Raw genomic sequence first — 8,581 nt, 5'->3', positions numbered from 1 at the left:
ATGGGGAAACTTTGTCTGGCATTGGGCCCAAACAGAAATTAAATCCATGTGAGAGTGTGCTGGTTTTCACTTTGTAACTCAATGCAGAATAGTTTGGGGCTGATGGGGAAAAGTAAAGGCTGCATGTCGGTTTGTTCTTGTTCATAATGCTTAATTCCACAGCTGTTACGAATACTGAAAGCATTGCTAAAAGGCAGGAAAGGAATGCCCACAGAGAAGATGTGGTGAGCCAGATTGGATGTTATTCCATTTTGGGAGGTTTTGTGATTGGAAGCTTTCCAGCCTTTCCTGCTACTTATTTATTTTTCCCTCATCAAGATTAGTGTTATACATTATAGAACAGGAAGACAACAAGAGTAGGAGGTAGGGAAGCTGGGACTGTGAGGTTTAGAATAATTACCAATTCACAAAAATATTTTTATTGGCAAATAACATGGTGTTTTTAATTACTGTGTCAGAGAGTATGATGGGTGAATTTTTACCAAGCATTCATAAGCATATATATATACATGTATGAACCCCACATAAATGATAGCCATCCGGAGAACATTAGGGTTACACCATAATGCCGTTGGTTAGTCAGGAAATGCTGAAATTAACCCAGCCCGTTGTGCATATGGTATTATATTCCTGCCCTTAATTACACAATGACATACTGTTTCTCAAATAATACATTCTGTTGGTTTTTGCCCTCTTTATAGTCTAGGACACTTACTGCTAATTGTGAAGGTAAACTCAATAATCAAGAGTTATTGACTAGGTACCCCATCCCAAACCCTGTCTGCTTCTCTGCAGGGGTGAGTCCTTCTCCACAAGAGCTTAAGGGGGCAATATGCTTGAGCCACTTTCTTGCAGCTTTTGGAAGCTGGAGGAATTGAGAGGTGCCTCAGAGCTGGACCTCTTCCAGCAAACCCAACCATGTGTGCAGCAGCAACTAATAAACTCTGCAAGGATTGAGCCAAAGGCTCCTGTGGCGCCCTTAATTCAGCCCATGTGCATCTTCAGAACTCTCTCCATTATGCAGCAAAATTAGTTACACTTTTGTGTGCAAGACATCCTCTCTTGGAGGCAACCCTTTGGGTCAGACTGTGGATGTAATGGCCATCAAGATCCAAGGTGTTTCTGAGGATTCCCTTGGAAATGTCTGCAAGCCTTTCCAAAACCAGCAGAAATTTCTTGAGTCCTCATAAATTTTTCACTCAAACTCATATGTTGGCAGCTGTCTGTAGCTCTATCAATTTGCTTTAATTGGATTCCCTCTTAGTGGCAGAACTGAAAGTCAGGTTCTTTCTGAAATAGTGGGGTTTGTTTGCTCCCTCCAAAAAATGTATGTAGGTAAGCACGTGATATGTAACAAGTAGTTGCTGCAGACCAAAGAATGGTGTTAAGGGTGGTGGGGAGGCATTTCTGGATGATTATTGCCTGAAAGCACAGTTTAACTCTTGTTCTTCTGATTTCATTAAAGAGCTATGTTCAGGGGAATGGGTTTGTAAGAACTTGGGGAAGACAGGCCAGCTAAGGAGACTTGCTTTGTGGCATTCTTCCAGATATGCTTTTGTCTAGAAAATCCTTGGCAGGGATGCAGGGATTTTCATGAGAGCTGAATAAAATATTGTAAAGAGGATTAAATACGCTAATCAAAATATTCTGTGAAATTGGTCAAAGAACTGTGTTCCTCACAAATCCATAGGAGTTTGGGAGTTCAGTTGTTTTTTTTTTTTTTTTTTCCTTAATAATTTCCTAGCTGGCTTAATAGCCTGTGATCATATTGGAAGAAAAGAGATTTATTTTTTAAGAAATGTGTTTGGAAGAGTAAGGAAGAAGAGTAAATAAGAAGCATTTTCTGATTACTTTCAATCTGTAAATCATCCATTTGTCCAGTGCAAACATGGGAAGGACTATGACTGCCCGCAAAGGAGACAGTGTGAAAATAAGGAGAAGGAAGTGAGAAAGGAGGGAGAAAAAGACAGGTGAGTGTCCCTCTGTTGCTGCCATCTGCCAGACCTCTGTGCAGCTGTTGTTGATCCCTGGGGGATACACCAACACAATGTGGCAAAGGCAGCTGCAGACAAGACCAGTCAGAAAAGGATTTTACCCATTTATTCTTTTTACTCATTTGGATAGCTGCTGTAGGTTTCACTGGAGCTGGCCTTCATGAAATTTGTGGCTGTTTATTGGCATTTATATTAATGAGGTAAAACAGTGTTCTCCTCTGAGGAAATGCAAAAAAAGCCTGCTTTATTTCTCTGCAGGATGCCTACCTACTGCCGCTGAGACTGTACTCTGTAGTGTGCTAGTAAACTGCTAGTAAACAGTTGCAGGTAGTGTCTATAGCTGTCTTCATTCCTGCAAAATCCTGGCTGTGAAGTATGTTGTGCTTATTATCTTTCAAGAAGTCATACTGAATATCTTAAATGAGCTATTTACCTTCTGATGCAGCAGCTGGCTCTCCTCTGGCTCTCCTGTTCTTATTTGTCCTTTTGGCAGTGTGATTCCCAGGCAGTGAAGGCTAGATAAAGTATGTTCACATGAAATTCTGCTGTTAACTTACAGTAAGTCTGAACTGATGCAGCTGAAGTTGGGGGAGACACTGAAATTGGAAACAGAAGTCAGTCATCCATAATCAAAAGTGACAGAAGGGATGAAGAATCACAAGTACTTACAGCACTGCTTTTCCCTCTGTGTCTCTCACTCACATTACCAGTTTAAGACCAAAACTGGTCTATCTTTCCAGTCCTTATGTGCCTTATCTACTCAGGAGACATATTTACAATAGTGGTCAGGAGAGCCATTTGACAAGAAGGAATGGAGGGCTGGCAGCAACTCCTGTGTTAGACATCTCCAAACTGCACCTGATTTTCTCCTGTGTCCCAAAGAGCCCAGAAGGGCCTCATGGAGTGCTGCAAGGTTCGACATTTTGCTGTGAGAATAAGGAAAGGACTTGGAGTACAAATCACCCCATTTTACTTGCTGTAGCTCTTTTCCTTTTCTGTTCCGAAAATCTGGCAAGGATGCATTTGGTACAAACTAGGGAGTTGGGGGGATGGTAGTGGGGTTGGGGGGTGGAGGTGGAGAGCAGCTCTGTGCAGGGAAGGTGCCTTTCACACTGAGAGGCAGCTACTCTGTACTAGGTTAAATCAAGGGAACAGTCTCCGTGGTGTTACTTCACATTTGTCACACTGTTACCCCCCACCTTGTACCCGGGTACCTCAGGAGATGTTATCTGAAATGACCTGGAGATGGTTCAGGTTTTAAACCAGTTAAGAGAAAGAGCTTAAATTGATGCATCTTTGAGTTGGAAGATGTTTAAACCAGAAAGAAACCCAGAAGGATAATGAAAAACGTTCCCCCCTCCCCTTCTATACCACATCAGATTGACTAATCCTCTGTTATGTGGCTTTACTTTGAAACAGATCATTCTCGTTGCAACACGTTTAATGCTGCCAGCCACCACATGGTTATTTGGCAGCTATTTAAAGCTCAGATCATATTACTCTGTCGCAGTGCTAGGCACCCATGTTCCAACTGGTATACAACTGATCTAAAGAGAAATCAGCTTCAGGTTTTGTTCTCTGAAATTAAATGTGACGGCATGATCTCTATGATCCCTTTACCCCCTTTTTCTCTTTTTATTTATTTATTTATTTTTTTTGTATGCATTATTACTTTTTGGAACAGCATTTTGCTAGCACCACAGGGGAAATTCAGTTAGGTTGTCAGCCTGATATAGTGTATTATCAGACACGTTAGCTTTTCCTCCCTCTTACATTTGCTTAAGAGCTTATAAACCACAGAGAATAAAAAGTGCTAAATAGAATGAAATGACCTGTCAAGGGTAGATATAGTATTTGTGAATGACTTAAAAAAATTCCAGCAGCTTCAAGCACTCCAGTCTCACTGACTGTCTGCGTTATCTTGAAATTTGGCCTCTTTCTTTATTCCTCCAAGTAAAGCTCTTTGATGGGCATTGATCTTTGATGATTCTGTCTTGAAAAGGACTAATTTTGTCTTTTCATGTTCAGTCCAGGGTGAGATTTTGTAGCAGGAGAGGATATCTTTATGAGATTTGCAATAGATTTGAAACTTGCTCTTAATATCATAAGACTAATCTTGAATTTTTCAAAACATTGAACAAAGTCAAGAAAAGCTAGTCCCAAGAAGAATTAACCAATAAATACACTGTATTTAGTAGGGAATTTAGTTATTCTATTAATGTAAAACAGGAGAATTTTCCATGGAAAACAAAGAGACTGATCTCATGCCCAGCTCATTGTGAACTCTGATAGATGTATTAAATTCAGGAGCTGCGGTGATCATCTTGCATTTAACCTCTCTCAGGAAATATGGGATAGTGCTTGCAAAGAAGCTCCAGTGAGTCTTGATTAGGAAACTGAAGGTTTTTTTTTTTATGTAATTATTTTTTTACTCCTATTTTCTGACGTCCTGCCCATTTGTACGTCATCATCCTCCCCCTCCCCTCCCCTCTGCAATTACGAAAAAAACCTTCTCTGGGTTTAAATCTTTGCCCTGAACTTTAAATAACAAGTTGCTAGTCAAAGCAATATGTACAGCATATTCCTGTATGTTCTGGGACTAGTGTTAAGTAGCTTGGTTCTTTGGCTTGTACATCACATAATCCAGTACAAGAGCACCCTTTCAGCCTTCCCTGAGAAGCAGGCTTTAGGGAGGGAAGTGTTAAGCTTCCCTTGAAGCACCTCAGCCTCTGAGGCACTGGCGTGCTGTGCCATGCACAGAACAGTCCTGCACATGCCTGGTGCTGAGAGGAGCCTGAAGAGCTTTGTGAGCTGCGGCAGGACCCACACGTGGGACAGCTTAGAATGCAGTCTCCAAGACATGTCTATGCAGCAGTGCATGTGGACAACTAGCTTTGAAAAGTCAGCTTAAGTACTGTACTGTGATGGTGGCTGTGCCTGTGGTGTGCACGACAAAGAGAGGGCCAAAGAGAGAGGAGGAACAATAACCTGGATTATGCTCTCTGCCTTCCCCACAGAAACAAGGCCCAGTGTACCAGTGCTGTGGTCCTGTCACTGCAGCTCCAAATGCCTTTTATGTTTTTGAAGTTGCAAATACACCCTCAGTTTGTGGCTTTCCCCAGTGTTAGTTTTGCCTAGGGAAATGAGACTGGTGGGATTCAGAACAGAACAGGGTATGTGTAAGTTGTAGCTCTTTAGCTGGATTGATACACTAATACAGAAAAGCTGTGCACAGTTTCGTATTTCCTTGGAAGATTTTTCTGGCTACTCTCCGTATCTATAGAGAATGCAATCCATAGGAGGCGCTTGCTTCTACTATCAGAAAATAAAAGTTCCAGCCTGATTTTAAAAAAAAGCAAACTCCTATCAGCTTAGTTTTTCTAGCTCTAATGAAAACTTAGGAGTATCTTATTGTACAAATGATCCTGAATAAATCTGTCACAAGGCAGTGACATACATACTTAAAGACAGGATGGTGACAGTTGGTTCTGTTGTATAAGACCCTCTTATAAGTCTAACCTGTGATTCACACAGTGAATCTTTCGATAACCTTTCTGCAATAAGAAGCATTACTTATAATTCAGATGGATGGGAATATTAAGCAATTATATTCCAATTATGAATTGCTGTAAAAAAGCATGTCTGACATTTTTGCTCGGCAGAAAGGAACCCAAACAAATTCTATGCATATTTCAGTGGCGTTGAAATACTCTTCAGATTGCTCTTGGTAATCTGTGTCCATACCTCTGCTGCTCCAGTGAAACAAGCACATCCATTGAAGAGTCTGCATGAATCAGCTATGGGCTCTTTAATTAACTGAGGGCTTCTGCAGTCAGAGTAAGAAAAAAATTCATGAACTCCATAGTCCAAAGCAGAAACCCCATTTAGGAGCTAAGACCCTACATTTTCGTATCTGAAACTCCTTGATCAGCCATTTGCTTGGGTTATTTGGTCAGATCCTTATTCCAGCAAAAACAAACTGCCTGTTCAGTTGTTGCCTGTATGCCTACATGCAGGAATAGCAGTAGATGCAAGACTTGTCTAAAAACTTCTCAATAACAGAAAAAGATAGGGCTTTGAGAGAGCAATTTAACATAAATCATTTGGCCCACACCAGCTTTTCAGTGAACTTGGATCCTGTCAGTGAAGAATGCCAAAGGTGTAGCTTTTAAGTTTTGAAAGAACACTTGTACTGTATCAGTGTCTGAACTACTCCTGCATCAAGACAAATGGTTGGCAAAACCAAACTCTTCCTCTCATGAGACTGTGACACCCGCCAATTTCCTCCTCTGTGAAAAGGAGAATCTGCGTCGTGTTTGTTGAGATTTATATTTGTTGTTTACCTAAGAGGGAACATGGGTGACATTCACGTCCCCCTGTACAACCTGCTGCAGACAGGACGGAAACCTCCTCGGCTGAGAGGTCCTTCCTCTCCCTTGGCCGCTCGGGCCGGGGAAAGACGGCGAGGGGATGTGTGGGCCGGGGGCGCGCTGCTGTGTGGGCCCGGCCGGGCCGGGGTGAGGCCTGGGTGGCCAGCAGAGCCGCGGGTCAGTGAGGCCGAGGCGCCGGCTCCCGGGAGCGGTGTGGAAGCGGTGCGGAGCGGCGCGGGAACGGTGCGGGAACGGTGCGGGAGCGGGAGCGGCGCGGGGGCGGCGCGGGGGCGGCGAGGGAGCGGCGAGGGAGAGGTGCGGGAGCGGTGCGGGAGCGGCGCGGTGCGGGGCTGCAAGGCGCCCGGCGGCCACTGGGGGGCTTCATCTCCCCTCGAAAGGAGCTCTGCCGGAGCCGCTTCCCGGGAAAGCGGCTCGTTAGCGCTAATGAGAGCCCGGCTGTTCTGCTCCCGCGGCTCTGCGTTTGCTGTTGGCTCACGGGTTAGCCATTTAAAGGTATCTCGGCCTCCCTGTTTATTTTGAGGGTCTCACGTCTGTCAACCTTCACCGAGTAGCGGCTAATACGCTTAAGTACGTTTTACCCTTGGCGAGAGCCTTAATAACAACCAAGGCCATTAGTGGGTCAGGACGGCCCCAAATGCTGGGCTAAATGCTCTTTCCAGCCTGCCAGGCTCCTGTGGCTGCAGTGCTGCTCTACTTTTTGTGGTGCTTCACTAATTTCTTGCTTAAATAATTATCCATGAGAGTAATACATGTTCACAACTATAATACATTGTTTTTTGTTTTTTTTTTTTTTTTAAAGCTTATATTAATTCATAAGATGTCAAAGTGCTTTATAAATGAGGTCAGTGCAATTAACCCTATTGAGCCACTGCTGCGAAGAAATTCCAGATGTGCCCATAAACTGATGCTGTCGCTTGGCATCAGCCGGACAAATGGTCCTGTTTCTAGCACCTTTAATCCAATCTGGAATCAAAACCAAAACAGCGGAAAGCCTCCATATTAGATAAGGTTTTTTGGTCACAGAAGCTGCCATTGCCTTGAAGGCAGGAAGGAAATAGTCTGGAAGAATTTGGAAACTGCCCTGCTGTGCTTAAAGTGGTTGGGGATCACTGAAGAACTGAAATAAGGAGAAGCAGCAGTTGGCAAAAACTGGAAGAGGTAGCAGTGAGGAGAGTGAAGTTTCTTAAGTAACATGTAGCTTAGAGAGCTGTCACCGTTTTTGAGAGAGACTCCTGCCCTTCCTTGGAGGAAAACGTTCCCAGTGATCTGAAAGAGTGAGGGGGCTAAAGCCCTAAAAGAAGGCCTCCAATTTTAGAAATGTCTCTCCTCACCATAATCCCTCCACTTTTATAACATTTTCTACGTATGACATTATACGAACTGCGTAACTGACAAATCCTTCATTTGCATTAGATTTAAGTGGCTTCCCTCCCATCACTCCTCACGGTTAAAAATACATTACAGAAATTACTATCCTGCCTAGGAAAATGTGTGATGACTCTGGTGTCTGTCGTTTATTTCTAAAACATTTTGGCACTTTTCCTCCTGAGTTGTCTTTCCCCTTCAGCTTCGAGAGGGGAAAAGGAAAGTGCAGGGTTAGGGCAAGATTTTTCCATTTCCCTGGTTATTGCATGCATGCATTGCAGCCCACATGCCAGGCATGACGGAATCTAAATGCTGGGCAGAAACAGTGAAATCCTCAGGAGGAAAGGAGAATAGAAAGCACAGAGAAGCCACAGTTTGGGCTGCCATCACAATGACCATATCGAATCAGACCAAAGGTACTGGCCCAAGATCTTTTCTTCCTACACTGCCCAATATTTACAGAAAGACTGTCAGCAAACAGCAAGTGGAGCATGACCTTTCCATTCATATGACCTTTCAGCTCCTGCAAAGAAGAAAAATTCAACCCTGCTTTCACCTCCTTGCTACATGGGCTAAATTTGGCCCTCTGCATGCAAACAGCCCTCTGATGTTCTTCACTCCTTTCTCCTGCAGGCCGACAGATGATGCTCCAGTGTCTTGTCTCAGGGGCTGCTCATGTGGGGTGTTTCTGAGCATTAATCATGCTGCAGACATCCGTTTTCCCTCTGATAAGAGCCTGGCTCAATCTGTAAGGAAAGGAGGGGAATCAATCTGCCTGATTGCCATAGACCCTTCATTTTGCACTGCTCAGCCCCTTGCCAAGCAGAGCAG

The sequence above is a fragment of the Onychostruthus taczanowskii genome, unplaced genomic scaffold (assembly GCF_017590055.1).
Source record: "Onychostruthus taczanowskii isolate IOZ18803 unplaced genomic scaffold, ASM1759005v1 scaffold58, whole genome shotgun sequence".
In the NCBI taxonomy this organism is placed as follows: domain Eukaryota; kingdom Metazoa; phylum Chordata; class Aves; order Passeriformes; family Passeridae; genus Onychostruthus; species Onychostruthus taczanowskii.
The sequence above is the reverse complement of the archived record's forward strand: the minus strand, read 5'-3'. Positions refer to the sequence as shown.